The 21,612-nt window shown below is 49.8% G+C and overlaps 1 protein-coding gene across 4 annotated transcripts in view; it reads left to right on the top strand.

Moving 5' to 3' along the window:
- The first annotated feature begins 7,879 nt into the window (after positions 1 to 7,879).
- The window catches only part of LRRC3B (leucine rich repeat containing 3B), a 95,815-nt gene continuing 82,082 nt past the window's right edge, over positions 7,880 to 21,612 (top strand). The window contains exons 1-2 of one of the 4 annotated variants that reach the window (XM_065946980.1): positions 12,869 to 12,898; positions 13,986 to 14,208. The gene's annotated coding sequence lies outside the window, so the exon portion shown is untranslated. Of the gene's footprint in view, positions 8,409 to 8,846; positions 9,091 to 12,868; positions 12,899 to 13,985; positions 14,209 to 21,612 lie in introns of those variants that run through there. The other 3 variants (XM_065946978.1, XM_065946981.1, XM_065946979.1) reach the window with 3 other exon arrangements.

The raw sequence follows: 21,612 nt of genomic DNA, 5'->3' as shown, positions 1-21,612 counted from the left end.
ATTCTAGACAGAATCCAAATGTCCACTATATTGCTAGCAAAGCTGATTGAAGCACACGATTTTAGATTTGCAAGGACCTAGAGGGTGTCCTCATCCATCACTCTTGAATTAAGCTGACTGATCCATCCAGTTGCTAATTAAAGACCTTCCCTGGGGGCAAGACCTCAAACATGGCAGGAGGCAAGACAAATATGCTCGGCCTATGGACTTGCCATCACCAAAAGAGAGGAGGTAAAGTTTCTTCCTTTAAACTCATCAGTCAGGTCATTTGACCCTCTCCTTTAGGGACTTATTGTCCCAGAATTAGTCTTGAGGTAGAGATGAGAGCTCAGTTTCTCTGGAAGGTTTTATTAGAGGTCTGGGAAAGCGAAACAAGGAAGCCAGTAAAGCTTTCCTTTTGAGTGAGTTAGTGCTGTGTCACTGGGGCAGAGTGATGTTGAGGGCCTCCGGGGGATGGTGTGGGACAGGCCTTAGCGTCACATCGGCAGAGGGGCCGTGTAGACTGTCTGCCCAGCACCAGCAGGGGTCACTGGGGGAGGGGCAGCCGGGCCCCAGCACCCCAGGCGGCCCCCCACGGACCAGGCACAGAGTAGCAGATGCTTGCAGTTGGCAGATGCGGGGTCGAGGATGCGGATGCCACCGGAAGTGGTGGAGGGCCAACGATGACCAGGGTCTGAGAATCTTCTGACATCCCTCATGGAAAAGCAGGGGGAGGAAGGGGAGGGCTTCTGTCCTGATGGTGAGCCTTTCCACGGAGACACTGATTACTGACTATGGGAGGCAGGATCTCAGACCTGCGTTAACTGGTCTGTAGAATAAGGACTCATTCTGTGGTCACTACCCCCTTGATAATTAGGGTTGAAATCATATATGAAGCAATATTTCAGTCCAATATTCCTACCCTCTTTCAGTCTACCGCAGATGTTTCTGCCTATAGATAAATAGGTTGATACATGATTGTGGAATGGTAGAGACAGCATACGTTTCAGAGATTGATGCTCCTGGGTTCAGATCTTGACCCCAACACATATCATCTGTGTGTAAACTGAGCAAACAATTTAATCTCTGGGCATGAGAGACCTCAGTATGACGTTGCCCCCCACCCCCACGCCAAAGCCGGGTAACAAATTATATCAGACATCTGATGACGCTTAGCCCCATGGCTAGTTTATAAAGTTAAGTTCAACATGTGGTCATTTTTTTCATTTCTTCCTGGGAGCCAGGAAGAAATACAACAAAGAAATACATTGTCACTCAACAAATATTTATTAAATCCCTATGTATGTGCAGAATTCTATTTTTATCACTGCGAAAAATGGCAAAGAATCCAAACCTCTGCCCTCATGAAGCCACCATTCTAATAAATCACAGACACTCGGATTCCATTTCTACATGTCAGGTCCTATCTTTATTACCTACAAAAATAGGGTTTCAATTTATGCTACTCACCGGGCTTTTAACGTCTCAAAACAGAAGCTTCATATCAAAGTATCCCCAATTGTTCGCTCTCCAACTTTAATCAAGTGTGTTTTGGGAAGCATTTCTCAGATCTCTCTTTGATGTTGCATTGGTTGGAATCCTTTTTGGTCCCAAGTGGCAGAAACCAAATTTGAGCTCGTTGAAGCCAAGAGGCACATTTATTGAAGACAGGATGAATAAAAAGCTGTGGCTGGACCTCCAAACAGCTGGAACCAGGAACTCAGTTGCTCTTGCTCTCAAACGGGTCCCTGGGTGGCAGCTTTACATCACGCGGAAGTGTGATTTTCTCCACGTGGCAGACAGCATTCCTGCCCAGGGCTTCTAGATTCACTAACCCAATCCTCGCAGTTTTCCTGTCCAACATTCTGACAATTCCAGCTTGGAACAGGGGTTCCCTACTGGGTCACTGAGCTTTGTAGTCACATGACATTTCCCATGGTAATTGCAGGGCGGGGGGACTAAGAGGGCATGTCACTCACACGTGGAATCTCACTGTAAAGTGTGATACAAATGAACTGATTTACAAAACAGAAGCAAGTTTACAGATGTTGAAAACTTAGGGTTACCTAAGAGAAAAGGGGAAAGATGGGGGTGGGAAGGATAAATCAGGAGCTTGGGATAATCAAACACACACTACTATACATAAGATATTGAATGGATAAACAATAAGGGTCTACTGTATAGCACAGTGAACTCTGCCCAACCTTCTGGGATAATATACATATATACGAGAAAAGATTCTGAAAAAAAAATGGATGCATATATAACTGAATCACTTCTTTGCACACCTGATACCCAACACTAGTTGGGTCTGTTGTATTGATCGTAAATCACTAGTTGTAGTAAATCAGCTACACTCCAAGACAACTTTTTTAAAAAGAGGGCACTCCTAGAACTCCATAGGTGCCCACACTACCTGTCAAGACATAGAATCCCCAGCAGGCTGGTTCTAACATCACAGTCACCTCCCTGGCAGCAAGTATGTATAAACAGCAACTCTGAAAGCTGGAGAAATGAACAAACAACAAAGCTAGAAGAAGCCACAACTTACTGAGTCCACACAAGACGTCCATCAATAGAAGTGAACCAACAGTCCATTTCCACCTGTAAATTTATCTAGTATGTTCAAAACAAACCCATTAAAAAGGGATTACTCACTATTTATGTGTCAGGGACGTAATAATAACATCTTTATTACAGATATTAGTGTTCTTGAGTGCTTCCAAAGTGTTGTGGAACTTGAAAACATTTTTCAGTTTCAGAGAATTAATTAGCCCCTCTGTGGAGCAACTCACGAGCAGTACTGCCATGCTGGAGATAGACTGATTGAATCAGAAAGGGGAGCGATACTGAATTATTCATCTTTGCAATAAGTGTACATCAAGCATCTACACCATGTGTGGCTCTGGGCTGAGGGCTGTGAGCACATAAATGGATTGAAATAAAGTCCTTACTCTCAATGAAATTGCAGCCTAGTTGGTGGGTGGGGGTGAGTGGGGGGGAGGGTAGTGAATTCGTCAACAGCTGGCTCTAATCAAAACAAAGGGCCCAGATAAGAAGGATAAACATTGAGATGCTAGAGAGGCTATGAAATAGTATGTAAGATAGGTCTGGGAAGAAAGTTAAATTGCAGAGGCTTATGAAAACCATGATCAGGAATTTGGTCTTTTACTATATGGGGCCATTATTAATGATTATGTATATATAATTACATATATATTTGTTGTTTTTCAGTCACCAAGTCATGTCTGACTCTTTGCAACCCCATGGACTACAGCAATTCAGACTTCCCTATACTACACTATCTCCCAGATTTTGCTCAAACTCATGTCCATTGAGTTGGTGATGCCATCCAACCATCTCATCCTCTGTCGTCCCCTTCTCCTCCCGCCTTCAATCTTTCCCAGCATCAAGGTCTTTTCCAATGAGTCAGCTCTTTGCATCAGGTGGCCAAATTATCAGAGCTTCAGCTGTAGCCTCAGTCCTTCCAATAAATATTCAGTATTGATTTCTTTTAGGATTGACTGGCTTGATCTCCTTGCTATCTAAGGGACTCTCAAGAGTGTGTGTGTGTGTGTGTGTATATATATATATATATATATATATAATATAATTACCTTGAATTCATTTAAATGGATAATCTTAAAATTATTGTTATTTTTTTTGGTGTGAAACAATAAACTCATTTCTCCCACCCATCAACCCCTACCTTTGGCTAGCACCAATCTCTTCTCTGTATCTATGAGTCTTGTTTGGTTTTGTGGATTCCACAAACATTGAACTCATACAGTGTTTGTCCTTAACTTATTTCACTTAGCATAATACTCTCAAGATACTCCATGTTGTCACAAATGGCAGGATTTTTCTTTTTTATGGCTGAGTACTATTCCATTACACTTATATACTCTACGTTTACTTTATCCTTCTATCTGTTGATTAACACAGGTTGTTTCCATATCCTGGCTATTGCAAATAATGTTGCAATGAACATGGGGGTATAAATATCTTTCCAAGTGAGTGATTTTTGTTTCCTTCAAATAAAGCACCCAGAAGTGGGACTTCTGGGTCATATGGGAGTTCTCTTTTGAATTTTTTTGAGAAACCTCCATACTTTTTTCCATAGTGGCTGCACCAGTTTACATTCCTAGCTTGTCCTCCAATTCTTAATGAAAAATCTCCATACATGGAAGGAAATTCGATCCACTTGCCTGAATTATTCAAATGATTATCTTTTTAAATAGTTTACCTGGTGAGTTTCGGATCAAAATGTGTAATATTGTGTGAAGACAGGATTGTTTGTAGAATGGGCAATATTTAGTTTAGATTTCCCACATTCACAGAAGATCTGATTTCTATTGACGTCACTTTTTTTGTGAATCAGACTGCCACAAAATGAGGAAATCTGTGAGAAGCTGTGAAGAGGTACACATGGAGAGGTGAACGTGGAAGGAGAGTGAGGACCCCGCCCTCAGCCTTCCAGGCAGGGGGGTGAGCCATCCCGGAGGCAGAGAAAGTGTCCATTCTGAGTGCAGAGGCCCTGAATTCACACAGTGCAGGCCAGGACTCAGCCTTCCTCCCTCAGCCTTGTCCAGATTTCAGACTGAGCATGAGGAAGGATTGTTATTTTAAGCCAAGAAGTTCTAGGGTGGTTCATTATCAAGAGCAGTTAACCGGCACACCTTCCACAAAGAATTTGTGACATTAACATCTTTTCGCCTTGATTCCTTTCACTCCTTAGACACCAGAGTTTTAGACACCCCAACCCTTCAGATTTCAGAAATTCAACTCAAGGGCTCAGAGAAATGCATTTCTCTTTCTTGTTGAGAGTTTCAAAGGGAGACAATTCAAAATTCAAAGAATTCCCTTTACATGCAAAATTACTGAAATATATTCCTTTTAAAACAATTGACCCCTATTTTTTTTAAAAAAGTTGCATGAACAACACCAGTAAATATTGTTGGCCTTCACATTTCTGTAACATTTGTAATATACTCAGACAAGTTTTACAAAAGTTTTACCTCCAACCCATAGGGACCATCACTGTACATGTGAAGGTCCCAGACACTCATGGCCCTTCAATGCCAGGCTTTCTTCCCCAATTCACTAATCAAAAGTTACAAATATAACTTCTCTCTCCTCTTTCTTTTTTGTGTTGGCTCTTAAGGCGGGAACAGCAACCAGTCAGCTCTTCATGTTAAAAACGCAGCATATTTTGCTGAGCTGGACTTGACTCCTGGTTGCTACAAAACAAATCCAAGTTTATATGGAAGGTGACAAACTCCATGCCCTGTCATTCATCCTTTTTATAGCCTGGGTGACACCAACAGTCGGCAAGTCTTGTTGATTATGTGAATCGACTACAGCAGAAAGCATCCTAGTCTAGAGATTTCCTGTGTCGACAGTTAGAAATTGTTTGTTTTAATTAAGAGAAACTAATTCCACTGCTTTTGGTTACTACATAAATTTTTAAAAAGAAACCCATAATCCCAGTATTAGGAGGGATAAACAATGCGTATCGTTTAAACTGCATGTTTATTGTCTAGAGTGCATATTACTCTACACAGGAGTCTAAATGCATATATATATATATGCAACAAAACATGTATTAAACTCATCTTTAACAGTTAATAATGGCCAAAAGGAAAACATATTGAGATTTTACTATGCCTTAGGCATTGCACTGTTTTTCATAAATACTATTTAATTTAAAGCACAAAAACACTATGAGGTAAATAACATCAATCCAATCATACAACCAAGGTATTAGAGAGGAACAGTACAGCTAGCAAGTAAAAATGTCTGACTCCAAACCGAGATCTGTCTGTTTCATATTTTAATTTTCACTATTTTCTCATCTTCTGCCATCTGATTTTTTCAACTAAAATGGTACTATAACCATCATTCCTGACCATATTCATCTATCCACTTACAACAACAGTTTAATGTCTGACTGATATTGAAATAGTTTTTCAAGCTACTTCACCATTTCTTTTTTGTGAGATACGAGTTTGGTTTTGATTTTCTACTAGTAAAAGCATCACAGCAATAAACATCCTTGTAGATAAATCTTGTTGTACATCCTCAATTATTTCCTGAGGATGAATTTCTAGAAATAGAGTCATCAGGACAATGACATGCAAATACTTTGTGTTTTCAATAGTACTGCCAAATTTCCCTTCAGAAAAAAAAAAACTATACCAAATTACACACCTGCCATCCATATTTACCTGTGACTTTATCTAAACAACAAAACAAAATAAATAAACAAAACTTCAAACTACAACTTTCCAATCACAGTATCATCTTAGAAAATATCTTAGGAGTCATTCCCCCCCCCCCCCCCCAATCTCCTACACATTTATGGACCTTTTTCATAGTGCAGCCCTGATCTGGGGTATCTGTCCTATAGTTGATAGAAAGTGAGGACAGAAGATAAAGGATTATTTAATAGATCCCTAAGCCATAAGGCACAAACTCTGTTGGCAATGAAATACTGTTCAGACAGTTTGAAAATGCATCCAGAATAAGACAGCCACACTGGAAAGGAGGGAATCTTGGCAGGCTTCCAACAGACTTGACCAGGGTCATGAAATGATAAAAATGGTCTGGTTCTTCTCACCTGGAATGGGTTTGTTTCAGGTGTTAGCGCTGGGTATGTACTTTTCACCCTATGCAGTTGCACAACAGTTTGGTTTTCTGTGCCTTTGGGAATTCTGCAGACAGAGGTGGGGGTGGTCAGTGAGAGATTGTTTAGAAACAAGAATGAAGCACACAATTTTATGTTTCTAGCTCTCAGAGGTGTGAGTGTAACTGTCTGTGTCTTCTGTTCCACCCAAACTCTTACAGATTTCTTCACTGAGTCCTTGTGATTCTAGAGACACTGGGATTTGGCTGCTTGAAGGAGAAATTGACCTTCCACTGGTTAAGCTTTCCTTGAGAACCCTACCACTTAGATACAACACATTGCTGGATGTTGCAGTGGAGAAAAAAAAATTAACAATACTCACAGGTGAGTGAAGCAATAGAATCTCTAAACAAATCTATAAATATGTAAATCCTGCAAGTGACTGGCAAATACAATGTGACAGCAAAGAGAAGGGAAGATTAATTCTGCCTGGGGTGAGAGAGAGGATGGGCTATAAAAGAAGGTGGTATCTGTAGACCCTGGGGAGGCCAGGTCCTCTGGCCCAATTTTTAATTTTTTCCTTTTGGTATAGATTTGATAAATAATTTACATCATGAAACAATACCGTTATGAAAACCAGTAATTTGCTTTAATCTTACACACACTTTCTTAAGGGACTTAAAGACTCCATTTCGGCATCACATACATGCACACTCCTCCCCGGGAGAGGAGGGAAAAAATTAATTTTCTAACACCTTCTGCTTTGGGAAACTGATTGGACTGGCTGGGGGAAGGGTGGGGGGCGGGGAGAGGGCTCTGAGCCCAAAACTTTGGGCTTCAGGAGCTGCAGGGGTCTTTTCCAGGGTCTGATCTTGGAGTCTTGGGGCGGGGGCAGGAGTGGTATCCCACTTAATCACCCTCGGGCAAAATAGCCGAGCGCGATACTGGGCACCCAGTGGACCATCGTCTGTCGAAAGGATTTCAAGCATCCTCCTTTCTTCAAATTTAGAGGTTCATCCACCCATATCCCCACGTTGTGCTGCTCCGGCCAGCTAAATTCGGTTCTGATCTCGAGAGTTAGAAAAAAACAGAGGAGAAAGGATCGGGCCGTAGCATGCTGAGAGTGGAGCTATGCCAGGAGGTGTGAGCGAGGGGGGCGAGGGCGGCGCGCCGAGCGAGCGCTGGCGCCCCAGCTCCGCGGCTCCTGCGGCGATCGCTCAGCCCCCGCCCCCTCGCTCCCTCGCGGACCCCCGCCCGGGAGGCGGGAGGGCAGCGCCCGCGCCGCCGAGGCTGGGCTCGGGCTGTCGCGCTCGTCCCCCGCCGCTCCTGCCGTCCCCAGCCTCCTCCTCCTCCTCCTCCCTCCTCCCCGGCCCGGCTTTGGAGGCGATTCTCCTCTAGCGACCGAGCCGATCGCTTCTGGGCGGGCGGCGCTTTGTCTGCTCCCTCCAGCGAGGCTCCGGGCCCGGCGCCGGGTCTGCAGCGGCTGCCGCTGCAGCGGGAGCCCGGCAGCGCCTCCTCGCGCCCCCGGGGGCCGCGCCCTCTCCCCGCCGAGGCGCCGGGGGACGGCGGCCCAGCCACTCACCGCCCGCGTCCCGCGCACCAACGCCGCCGCCGCCGCCGCCGCCGCGGGAGAACCGGCCCACCCGGCCGGCCCGGTCCGAGGCAGGCAGCCCGGCGGGCAGTCGGGCGGGGACGGCGGCTGCTGCGGGTCTGGCAGCGCGCACGCCGCCCCGCAGACGCACCCAACGCCTCCTCCGTGCGCTGCGAGGATGGAGCAGCCGCCCCGGCCGCGGACTGGCGCAAGGTAAGGCGCAGCCGCCTGTTGCTTTTCGCCCAGCGCCGCGTTGGCCCCTCTGCCCGGGTACCTAGGCCGTCCCTCCCCGGAACCCGTAGAGAAGAACCATCACCCCATTTCTGAGCCGTGTCCAACCCCCAGGCTCCCTGGCGCAGATCCTTGGAGAGACCCCCTCCTGGCGAGTGGCGGGAGAGGTGGTGCTGGGTGGGAGGTGGGGGGCGGTTGTCGACCCTCTTTGCTCGCGTGCCGCTGGCTGCAGTGCCACAGTCTGCAAACTTTTGTGCCCCCTCACTGCGCGGCGCTCAGCCAGTGCGTGCAAGTTGCACGTCTAGTTCTCGCTTGCGCCCTTCCCCCCATCCCCCCTCCCGCCCCCCTCCCCGCCTCGCCGGAGACATCTGTCTATTTCTCTGTGTTCTTGCCAGTCGACTTTTCGCTCCCTGCGGAGGGGCGAGGGTCTGGGACCCAGCGGTGCTCATCCTGCCTGTAGCGGCTGAGTAGGAGCCAGGAGGGTGAAATAGAATCGGTGGGACGCGGGGGGAGGCTGCCCCCCTGCCCCCCGCCCCGGGGCTCCGTCCGGCGCGGCGGGAGTCGGTCGGTTCTCCCGTGTGCCACCCCCAACTCGGTCATGAAACCCTCGCAGTGGTTTGCGGCTGTGCGCCGTGGGAAGCAAGTGCAGATCCGGGTGGGTGAAGTAAGTGGTTTGGGGTGGGCAAAGGTGGCCGGCGGGGTGTTGGGGGGTGGTGGGAGGAAGCTGAAGGTGGAGACGGATCGGGTTGAGGGGAGACCCAAAAGCTCGGTTCAAGTGGACGAGGGGCCGGCTCCCCAAGCCGTCTTCTGGGAATCCGAGTGTGGAGGGCGCCGACCGGGTGTGTAAATACGGCTGGGGGAGGAGGCGGGTACGCGGGGAAGCGCCGTGGGACCGACCCCAGCCGCCGAATGCCGGGCCGGGGGTGGGGGGCGTGGGAAGGCCGGCTTCTGATGCCTGGACTGGGGCTATCTCCGTCTCCGGATGGAACAGACCGTGTCCGTTGGCGTCTTGGGCGGTGGCTGAGTGGTCTGGGGGCGCTTTCCCAGCTCCAGGAGGACCCCGCGTCCCCTGCCCCAGCGCCCGCGGCTGTACCTTTCCCCTTCCGCAGCCCGGCCGGCCGGCCCACGCCCACCCTCCCAGCCCGGCGCCTAGGAGTTCGGGGTGTTTCCGCAGCCGCGGGGTGGGAAGGGGATTCCGGGATTGGGGGGAGGCTGTGTGCTGCTTGGGGAGTGTCCCCGGCGCCTGGGCGTGGAGACCCGGGTCCCAGGCGGTGGGAGGACGGCGCAGGGGCCGCGGCTGCTGCGCCAGCCCCCTCCCCCGCCTCCCGCGCCTCCCCCCTGGGCGGAGCGAGCGACCCGGGGAGCCCCGAGCCCCCCGGCGGCTCCGGAGCGCTGATGCGGGAGGGGGTGCGGCGAAAGGCCGGGCGCAGGGCGCGGGGGTGCGGGCCTCGGGAGAGGGGAGGCCTGGCTCCCAGACCCGGGGCCCCGGGCAGAGGGGACTCGGTCCACCTCTCAGCCCCCAGGTAGACCCTCTGGGCTGTTCCAGGCGTCTTGGCGGATGCGGGAAGGCCAGCCCCTTTCCTCCTTGGCACCCCAGCAGTGTGGTGGGGAAGGCCATTGGGAGGGGGGGTCCCTAGAGTGCTGTGGAGAAGAAAAGGGAGCCCCCTTGCCCCGCGGAGGCCGGCGGGGAACTCGCTAGGCTCTCAAAGGCCTGGCAGCTCCGGGTTTAACCCTTGCTCTCTCTGAGGAGGTGCACGCCCCTCTCAAAGTGGCGCCTTCGGCTGAGACTCCGGTCCGGGTCGCTTCCTCCCGGCTTCAGAGAAGAAGGGTTTGAACGTTGCCTGGGTCTGGAGCGCCCGAAACCCTCGGGTGGTCCCTGCACAGCTCTCCCACGTGCAGGCGCGGAGGGGGACCCCCGTTTCGTCCCTGCGGTTCCCCTGCAGACATCCCCGGATCCGAGCTGGGAGAAAGCAGAACTCCGCGCAGAGCCCTCTGTTGGACCCCAGGCTTGGGCCAGACAGACCCTTCTGGAAGAGACTTCGACTGGCCCGGACTCAGGGAGGGGTCCTGAGTTGGGTTATTCCCCTCCATCCAGGGTCCCCCTGCGGCCGCGCACGCCCTGCCTCCCGAAGGCAAGCTCCAGAGCCCCAAGCAGCTGTCGGGGGTGCCCTGGGACGAGGCTGGGGTGCAGCTTCTGAGCGCCAAGGCCACACCCCACAGGCCAGCTTTGGTCTCTTCCGAATTCCCTGGCTTTCGAGGTAGGATCCTAGAATTAAGTCCCTCGCTCAAGCTCACCATTGAGCTTTTGACGTCCAGGGCCTGCTTCTCTCTTAGGGCCTGCTTGTGTTCTGCCCACTTGCTTTGCTTGCAGAAAGAGAAGGAACGTGTCCTTTGGCAGCTCTTTGAAAATCATTTGTTTGGTTGCGGTGGTCTTGCCGCGGGCAGGCTTTTTCTAGTTGCGGGAGAGTGGGGCTACCCTCCCTAGGAGAGTGTGGCTACCCTCCCTAGGTGCCTGGGCTCTAGAGCCCTCAGGCTTCAGTAGCTGTGACATCGGGCTCAGTTGTTCCCTGGCATGTGGAATCCTTCCGGACCAGGGAGAGGACTGGTGTCCCCTACGTTGGCAGCCAGATTGTCAACCCCTGGACCACCAGGAAAGTCCCCTTGGCAGCTGCTGAAGGAGGCCTTAGCATCCGCACCAAGGTGCTTGTGCAGGTTGCTGGGGAGATCTTCTGAGGGGCCAGGTAGCAGGGACGATCGTCCACACCGGCCTTTACCCTGTGCCAGTCTCTGATGGTTTCCTGGGCACAGCCCTCCTCACAACCCAGGAGGAGAGTTATTCTGAAAACTAAGCCGTGGAGGAAGTCATCAGTTTGCTCGTTGTTGCCCAGCCAGTAAGTGGCGGGGCGGGTTTGTCTTGGGTGGAGGACAGCTCGTCTGTCCCTGCTTTGAACCCCACTTGCTCCCACAGAGCCTTTGACCACAGGAGGTGGGGGAGGCCCTAGTCTTCTGCTCCAGCCCGGGGCCGTGTTGGCAGCGCCGTGCTGGCCTGTGAGGTTTCTGGGGACGATCAGGTCCCTTGGGGCGCACCTCGGGAGGGTGGGATCCTGGCTCTGGAAGCAGGTTTAGGCAGTTGGCTGCCGGCACTGGACTTCTTTTCTGATTCTTTTGGAGAGTGTGCATGGTAAGTCATTTCAGTCGTGTCTGACTCTTTGCGACCCCATGGACTGTTATAGCCTGCCAGGTTCCTCTGCCCATGGGATTCTCCAGGCAAGCATACTGGAGTGGGTGGCCATGCCCTCCTCAAGGGATCTTCTAGACCCAGGGATCGAACCCGTGTCTCTTATGTCTCCTGCGTTGGCAGGCAGGTCTTCACTACTAGCGCCACCTGGGAAGCCCCTTTGTAAAAGTGATGAGATATGTAAGGAGGATATGAGTGTGATCAGGGTCCGCTCCAGAGACACAGATTGTAGACACTGGATTCTGCAAGAGTCTATTTCTTGTGACTGAATCCCAGAATATCAGAGCGAGGGACTTCTCAGATCTGTCCCTCCCAGCCCAGAGGCGGGAAGGAGATTCCCTGAAGAAGGTCATTTTTGTGTGTTCCTAGCACCACTAGTACTAGAACCACTGTCCTCTGACCCTTGGTTGAAGTAGCCCATGTTGATGCACACAGACATTGCGTTCACCGCGGTGGTTTTTCAGCATCTTAAAATTAATCTGTAAAAAATGGATTAGGGAAAAACTTTATTAAAAAAGTAGAGCTCTTTGCTAATTTGGCATAAATGCCTCCATCTGCATAACCAGAAAAAAGCCACGATCGTAGAATGGTTAAACCACCACAAATGTATGTCTTTTGACAAAAACTGCAGTAGACCACTTGTAAGTCTTCTGATAAAAGACTAACTGTGCAGCCTTTTCCATAATTCTAAAGAAAATTAAAGGCATGCTCAGCCATTTTAGCCACATCCTTCTGTCCAGTGGAATGGCTCTGTCTTCCCCCACCTGCAGGTGTTTGTGAAAATAAGAGAAAATATGGGACCTCAGAGGGAAAAATCCTTTTGTGTCCAATGAAACGATTTGGTGCTATTTCTCCTGGATTTCTGATCATTGGTTTCTGATTTCTGATCCTAAACTTGAGGCTGCTGTCAACTTGAGGCAAAACCACATCTTTCTGCTGGACATACTTGGGACTCAGAAACAGACATACTCGAGGCTCAGAAACAGGGAAATTATTCTTTGCCGCGTCTCACTCACTGAGCCCCTTTAGCAAAGGGGAGTTTCCCTAGCAGTTTGGGCATTCCGTATGCCCCTGGGCGTTCCTGTAGGACAGAATTCCGATTCCTAAGAACATCCCCTTCTTCTCCCCTGCAGCTACAATATCAAGATGCTCTTCCCCTGGAGCTGAATCAACAAAAAGTAAACAGAGAGGAAATTGGGAAAGCCTGTTTCTCAGTCACACTGAGGCGGGGGAGGTAAGAGTTGCAGGCAGATGGTGGAGATTTGGTGCCTTTTATGTCCCCTGGAACAAGCTTTTCACCCCTGTTGCTGTGACAAGCCAGGATGGAGGCCTTTAGGCAGCAAGGACACCCATGTGGGGGTGAGGCAGGGGTGGGGGGAGATGGAAGGAGGCTTGGGTGACAGAGGGCTTTGGTGTGCCCTGCGGATGCTGTCCTTCCCGCCTCCCCTCCTGCCCACCTCCTCAGGGCTGACTGATCTTGGTTATCTCAAGGGAAGCATTCGCTTTCTAGAGAGTTCATTAGAAACGCATGTTGTTTTTACTATAAGGAGGGAAAAGTACGTACCGATCGATGCCCCAGTCCGCAGGGAGACCCCTGAACCTCAAATCATCCTAGAAGGGTGATCTTCTGAAGGAGGGCTTGCTGCTTTAGCTGGATTCCCGCAGTGTTGGAGCAGAAACCACGTGGCACTGAAATCAGGCATGACAGTCTCCCAGAGAAGGGGTCCCTCTCTTGGGAACCACAGGAGGATGACTCTGTCCGCCCCTGGGCCGACATCCTGGTTCCCAGTTCCGAGCTTTTCAGGGGTGCCGGGGGCGCTCCTTGTCTCCGTGTCCCATGAGTGTGGCCCACATCCCTTCTGCCAACTCGCACGCTCACTGCCTGTGGCCCACACAGCGCTCCTACGGGGACAGTTCGTTGGGGGTATATTTATCTTAAGCCATACAAACACAAGTTTGTTGACAGAAGAGCGACTATTATCGAGCAACATGTGCTGGAAAAAGGTTATGAAACACATAAAACCTTTTTATTCAAAACACAGTGAATAACTATCTTTATACAATACATAGTAAGAATTAGAATTCTCAGTTTTGGTGAGATAGCTAAAAATAAGAGAATGAAGAACCAGAGCATCTGAATTTGACCTGTTTTTATTAACAAGAGAACCCAAATAATAAGGATATGTGGGATTTGAAGGTGATGACAGGGGGAAGATAAGGAAAAGAAAATATAGCCAGGTAGAACCTGAGAAGCTATTTCTTCATTGGCTTTATTTTAAATAAAAATATAATATCTTAATCTAGATTTGAATAATCCGCAGGATTTGTCTTCAGATTGTGGCTCTGATGAGCTTTATTCTACAAGTGATTGGGAACCAGAATGGCAGCTCTTAGATCTGACATACTGGTGTATAGCTATCTGTGCTTCGTAAAGACTTGGTGAATTAATGCATCACAACATGACGTATGAAATAGCCACTTGAGGCAAGAATGAAGTCTGCAACCTTCTCAAGACCTGACAAGTTTGGACCGTATTTTCCCAAAGTGAGTAAGGGCTATATAATATTTAAAAATTTTTTAAAAAATCTGAATTAAGTATTGAAAAGGGCTTCCCAGGTGGTGCCAGTGTTAAAGAACCCGCCTGCCAATGCAGGAGACTTAAGAGATGCAGGTTCAATCCCTGGGTCGGGAAGATCCCCTGGAGGACGGCATGGCAACCCTCTCCAGTATTCTTGCCTGGAGACTCCCATGGACAGAGGAGCCTGGTGGGCTACAGTCCATGGGTTCGCACAGACTTGGACATGACTGAAGTGACTTAGCATGCATGCACGCGTGTACTGAAAAAGAACCACTCTGATAAAGACTTTTTTCTTTTGGAGGATAAATTAACAGATATTATAAAATTTATGGTTTCAATTTCTCCTACATTCTCTGAGCTGCTTTTTATGTTAATACTTGTCCAGGGACAGGTTTTGAAAAAAGGATTTGCGACAGTGCTTGAAAAAGGATTTGTGCCTTTTAGTGGAAGTAAAATGGGAACAAATATAAAAAATAAAAAAAATATAATATTGTGAGTCACTCTTAAGCATGGAGTAACACAAATTTAGATTGGTTCCTTCTTTCTTTCTTTTCTCCTGCCTCCTTTCCCTCTTCTTCTTTTCTTTAGACCATTGATAGACTTTTCAGTCTGCATATAAGTAATCAGTCCCTTGCTGGGGGACATGGCTGTTTCAGGACACAAATTCTCCCCTGGTGGGAGGAAGGAGAAGACGCAGGCTGCTTTGTCCCCTGCTAAAGCACAGAGGTCCTTGAGTCCCACTGACTTCTCCTCGAGTCTGCCTCGATTCTGATCTGGAGAAGCAGTGCTTGTAGAGGCCTGCATACAGAGGGCTCACCCGGTAGCAGTGACTAAGCAGGATCCTTCTGTGGCTACACTGGGAAGTGATGCTCGGCGAGGAATCCTGGCCCCAGCTAGCTGACCTTCCCTAGACATCAGGTCAGCAGGAATTATCAAGCAGGAATGCTTGCCATCCTTTCTACAGATTACATTTAAGCTTAGGTTGTCAGAATTATAGCATCTCCTGCCGTGGGGTGTTTCGGAGTCATTTATTTGGGTGTGCAGTCAGTTTTTTAGTTGCTTCTCAAAAACCCTTCTTATCAACATAATGAATATCCTGCTCCAATGAAAGATAGTATGCAGACCCTTGGTGCGTGAAGCCCTTGCTACAAAACCTATGAAAAAAGAATGGATGAGAGCCCGCCGGGTCAGGAGGCCCAGGAGAGAGGTCCCGGAGAAGCGGTGGAGGCGGAAGTAGGAGAAAAGGGGGGTGGGAGGAGGCAAGCATCAGGGGAAATGGACCACCCAAAGGAAAAGGGCCCAGCGATCAGCAGAGGAAGACGAACAGACACTTGCTTTAAGACAAACCCGAAGGATAAAGAAAGGCATAAAAATAAGAGAAGATGAAGAAAGCTAATGGGAATGACAAAGGCCTGGAGAAGAGGTGCACACACTGTCAGAGCCCCTGCATAATTCCTCAAGGTCGGGATCAACTCAGGGGCAGGCTGAGACCTCACCCAGAGGGCAGGATTTCCTTCCCACGCCCTCTGTCCTTGGCGAAGGTGGCTTCTGCAACACCAGGCCAAAGCCTCTTAATCATATTTATGCCACGGTGCCTTTTGGTGTTCTGACAAGTTTAGGGACCCTAGAACGGTGTGTTTCAATGTACTCCTTGCAACACGTAAGATTATAACACAAATCTTATTGAGACCATTTTACATGCTACATAAACCACTGTGACCTACTAGCATCAGTGTAACAAGATCGGACCAATAATTGGATGAGTGTGATGCTGCCTTGGGTAACTGCAGGCCTGAACCACGATAGGAAAGCATCCCACTTGTATGTTTGGGTGACAGTGTCACTGGTACTCGTACTCCGTCTGAAGTTTGTGGCCTGCGTTTATAATAGAATGAGACGCTAAATTGTAGCTCATTGTCAGGAAGCACTTTCGTGACTGTTGTCACGTTCAAGTTCATGGATTCCTGGAATTCTGTTGATAGACGCCTTGGAGAGGACTGTGGCTAGGGTGACCACAGATGATCGGGGTACTTTCGAGAAGGAAGGGGGGCCTAGTTATTGCTGTACAAAGTGGGTGTGAATTGGGATGGGCCTGGACAAATGGCAACATAAGGTCCCTCCTCTGCTATCTACCACTTCCCTGGTGGCTCAGATGGTAAAGCTCGTGCCTGCAATGCGGGAGACCCGGGTTCAATCCCTGGGTCGGGAAGATCCCCTGGAGAAGGAAATGGTAACCCACTCCAGTGTTCTTGCCTGGAAAATCACGTGGACGGAGGAGCCTGGAGGACTACAGTTCTTGGGGTCACAAAGAACCGGACACGGCTGAGCGACTTCACTTTCTTTCTTTTCTTTCTTTCAGCTGCTATCACCTCCCCAGGGGTCTCTCTCCCCAGATCAGTTTTCACTTCTCTGGCCCAAGGGATTGTCATTATCTGCCCTGTTCCCAGGGGTCATGGTGGTGGCCACTGATGGGCGTTGGGAAGTGGAGACCGATTCCAGCTGAAAGAAGCCACATGGCAGGTCACAGCCAGGCTGGAGGAAGCCTCTGTAAGGACTGGACAATGGGCTTCCTTGGAATAGCTGCAGCCTCTGGGTCCTGGCCGGGTGGACGCTGGCCCACATTCCAGTTCCTGATTGCTGCCTGGGCCAGATGTCATGACGCCTCGGCCAATTTCACCTGAAGCAAGGCTGAATTATTAGACTACGGTGCATTTCAGCTGGAAGTTTCACCTTCTGCAACAATCTTTTTTTTTTTTTTTTTCCAAAGCAGAGCTGCCACAATGGCTTTGCAGGGTTTACTTCCTGTCCCTGCCCATCCTACTTACCAGGAAATGGCTTCAGAGCAGGCAGATGGAGGGAGGCCCCATGGGAAGAGGCCAGGACCTGGAGAGTTCTTAGACTGGATCATAAGACCTCGAGTGAGGGAGGTGGACCGAGGTCACAGCGTGTTCCCTGAGCAGATGGCTCGTGTTGTCCTGTGCTGGGGGAAATGACAGCAGGATCCTGCTTCTGGAGATTGCCTTGTGTCTCTCTGTTCCAGCTGGTGAAGTGGAACCAGCTCGGTAGAAAAAAAAAAGACTCTTCTAAGAAAGCCTTTGGCTCTGCAGGGGGTACACAGCATCTCAGAAACTTCGTCTTTATGTGCATGTAGAGCATTCATCCAGGAGCCGGGCAGCCTGGTCCTCAGTCCAGCTTTGAACCTTACCAGCTCGGGGTCTTTGGGCTGGCCAAGACGATTGCCTTCTGCTCTCCTTCCTCGGTGAGCGGGTGTTTGGAAGCCAGCTGGTTTCCAAAGCCCCTTCCAGCGCTGTGGTCTGCAGTGGCATTGTTTCCTTTATACTCCTGAGACGGGGCTCCCTCTGCTAGATGGCTCAGGCTCATTGCTTTGCACCACCTTCCTTAGGCAGCACAGATCCAACAGTGACACGTGGAGACTCCCCACCACCCCGAGGGGCTGCGACTCGAGTGAGGGGATGGAGGAGAGGATGCTGGCAGGCACAGGGATGGAGTCGGGAAGGAGTGGGATGGTTGATAACTTTCCTCGCAACAAGAGTCATCGCTCAGGGGAGACAGAGGAGGAGCTCCTGAAGTGTGGACTGAGTGCGCATCTGTGTCTAACCCTTCATAACCGTGGAGTCGTGTCCCTCCTGCTGAAAACAGCTCAGGTACTCCTGGTCACCTCTGGAAGTAGATCCTTATGATGCTTCAGTGGGTCCTTCCTCACCTGCCTGGGTCTTCAGCTGGCATTTTCCTTGGTGCATCTACATCCTGAGGCATTCAAGCTGGCGTGCTCATACTAGTTAGTATGGACAAGTCTTCACGCCTCTCAAACTCTGCACTGGGTGGGGTCATATGGTAGCTTCACATCAGCTGTGGTGGGCCATCTACACCCCAGAAACTGACTGACGTTCTAAAGCAGAGCAGTCTTCCCGGAGAGTCTACTGTTAAAAATGACTAGTCCACACCAGAGCCCCTGCCCGCCCCCTGCCCAGGATTACAGTTGCTGCCACGAAACTGCCTCCATCTGCTGTTACCAGCTCCCAACAGCTCATCTGTCCCTCTTTCCTTCTCTCTTGCTTTCCCTTCTTCTCTCCCTCCCTTCCTTCTGTCTAAGTGTCCATCCAATCCACCTTCTCATCCAGAGGTCGCCAGACCCCATTCCCATGCCTCTTCTGCCACTTAACGGTTGGGTCAGGGAATCTGGGAGGCTGTCCTCGCTTTTAACATTTAACACACCTCAATTTTCTCTGCATCAAATGGGTATGATAAGCGGTCGTTGTGAGGCTGACGTGAGTTAGTATGCATAAGGCACTTTGAATAGTCTCTGAGGCATGGTAAGTCTTTGATTTTAGGATTGAGCACCACATTGGGATTGCTTCCTCTGTACTCAGGACTGAATAGCGCACGTATGGTCCAATGAAACAAGCAGAAGAAAATGTCGAAGAGACTTGAACAAAGCCTGGTTAGCTCTTCCAGGCATGTCAGAATGGACTTTATGGAGCCAGGGGCATTTGAAGCGAATCCAAAAAAGACTGGTGATAAAAGCCCGTGTAACTGGCAAGACAGGTGGCGGCCTCTCAGGAGAAGAGGGTCCCGTTACCAGAGGCATTGAAGAGAAGGACAGCACGGAGTGTGAAGGCTTTGTGCGGCTGAGTGTGAGCCGGTGGAGGGAGTGGGGCTTTGATCACATCTGGGTTATGGGCGAAGGGCCCGGCGGTCTCCTCTTCGCCCTGCCTTTCTGTTGCCCGCAACAGCACAGGTCTAAGCTTTGGATTTTCCAAAAAAAAAAAAAAAGTCAGACATCTGGATTCACATGCAAAAGCTCCTGAGGTTTAATGGTAGAACTAATTCAATTTAAAAAATAAGCGAAATAAACAAAGCAAAGCATATCCAGAGGCTGTATCCAATCTCCCGTAGGAGACGGGGACTCCAGACCCCCAAACTGTGTCCCCATGAGGTTGCAGTTGAACACTGGACCAATTTTGAATGTGGTTCTGACACTCTCATCCCTGGTGGCTCAGATGGTAAAGAGTCTGCCATCAATGCAGGAGACCCGGGTTCGATCCCTGGGTCGGGAACATCCCCTGGAGAAGGGAATGGCGATTCACTCCAGTATTCATGCCTGGAAAGTTCCAGGGACAGAGGACCCTGGAGGGCTACAGTCCATGGGGTCGCAGGGAGTCTGACACGACTGAGTGGCTAACACTGACAGTGGCTGTGTGGCCACAGGTGATTCCCCCAAGGTCTCGGAGCTCCGGTTTTCTGCCACGTGGCTCTGCTGTTTCTTGTCCTACCGGCCTTGCAGTGAGGAACCTTTTGGACTATGGAGATAAAAGCCCTTGCAAAGTACCAGTCACGGGTTAGAATTGTGCCCAGGGCCCAGTGTGCTATGGGCAGAGCCCTGCGCTCAGAGCAGCCCAAGCCTGGTCTCATCTCATTCATCCAGAGCTTCCTGGGTATCCTCACCTGCCTTTTTAATTTTAACGATCGATGGGGGAAGAGAAATGTAGGAGTGTTTTTTCTCCTTCATTCTGTTAAAAACATTGCAAGGAGCTTGACATGCCATTTTGAAAGGCTGGATGTCACAGATCCAGCTGAGAGCTATTCATTGCTTCTGTTTGGATTCGAGATTATGGGGAAGAGGGGGCAAGCTGCCTCCACGCTGTGTGTGGTGACTGTTCCTTCGAGGTACAGTCAGCCCTGCGAGGTGTTAGTTGGGGTCATGTCAGGATCTGCACTTAATGTTTGTGCAGTTTCCCCTCTTTCGAGTCCTTTCCATTCCAGGTTGGCTTTGATCACATAGGCTTTTATGGAAATGATCATACCTTAAGAGGAGAGTAGAATTGTTTCTAGCTGAGGGACCTTGGTGGATGCTGGCTTCTGAAAAGTAGAGAGGTGGACAGGCCCCCAGCCTACTTCATCAGGCCTGGCGAAAAGCTCTCTGTCATTGCAACTTTGTGACAACTGGCTTCCCTGGTGGTCCCAGATGGTAAAGAATCTGCCCGCAATGCAGAAGCCCCAGGTTCGATCCCTGGGTCAGAAAAATTCCCTGGAGAAGGGAATGGCAGCCTACTCCAGTATTCTTGCCTGGAGAATTCCATGGACAGAGGAGCCTGGCGGGCTACAGTCCATGGGGTTGCAAAGAGTCGGACACAACTGAGCGACTAACACTTTCTTTTCAGGCTGATTATAATGCCTTGAATCCTGGTGTTACTGTGATTCTGTGTTATCTGTGTTCATTTTTTGGTATTTCCTAGTTGAACGTGATCAGGAGACGCTTCATAGTTGCAGGTGGGCCTTGAAGTCAGGACAGCTATCTTTGAAAATCGCATCAGAGCTAGATCCTGGCCCCACTGCAGAACACTGCCGCCTCTGCTCCAGGAGCTGACCTGAGCCTTGGTCTGCCTCAGTCTGCTCCAAGCTCTAAGCCACCTGGGCCCTCAGGACTGAGGTGTCTGATGCTACCGTGGCTCTCACCCCCGTCAGTGAGAGGTTTCCTCACCAACCTCTGCGGGAGCCAAACTGCAGAGAAGCCAAGGGCTTACTCTTCTGAGGTGGATGTGAAACACTTGCATGCTAAGTCGCTTCAGTGTGTCTGACTCTCTGCGACCCCATGGACTGTAGCCCGCCAGGCTCCTCTGTCCATGGGATTTTCCAGGCAGAATATTGGAGTGGGTTGCCATTACTTCCTCCAGGGGATCTTCCCCACCCAGCGGTTGAACCCGCATCTCTTACATCTCCTGCGTTGGCAAGCAGGTTCTTTACCACTAGCGCCACCTGGGAAGCCCTATGAAACACTTCAGTTCAGTTCAGTCGCTCAGTCGTGTCTTACTCTTTGCAACCCCATGAATCGCAGCACGCCAGGCCTCCCTGTCCATCACCAACTCCCGGAGTTTACTCAAACTCATGCCCATCGAGTCTGTGATGCCATCCAGGCATCTCATCCTCTGTTGTCCCCTTCTCCTCCTGCCCCCAATCCCTCCCAGCATCAGGGTCTTTTCCAATGAGTCAGCTCTTCCCATGAGGTGGCCAAAGTATGAGTTTCAGCTTCAACATCAGTCCTTCCAATGAACACCCAGGACTAATCTCCTTTAGGATGGACTGGTTGGATCTCCTTGCAGTCCAAGGGACTCTCAAGAGTCTTCTCCAACACCACAGTTCAAAAGCATCAATTTTTTGGCGCTCAGCTTTCTTCACAGTCCAACTCTCACATCCATACATGACAACTGGAAAAACCATAGCCTTGACTAGACAGACCTTTGTTGGCAAAGTAATGTCTCTGCTTTTTAATATGCTATCTAGGTTGGTCATAACTTTCCTTCCAAGGAGTAAGTGTCTTTTAATTTCATGGCTTCAATCACCATCTGCAG

This window comes from Muntiacus reevesi, chromosome 10 (genome assembly GCF_963930625.1).
Source record: "Muntiacus reevesi chromosome 10, mMunRee1.1, whole genome shotgun sequence".
Taxonomy (NCBI): domain Eukaryota; kingdom Metazoa; phylum Chordata; class Mammalia; order Artiodactyla; family Cervidae; genus Muntiacus; species Muntiacus reevesi.
Note: the sequence above shows the minus strand (reverse complement) of the source record. Positions and strands in the feature narration are given on the sequence as shown.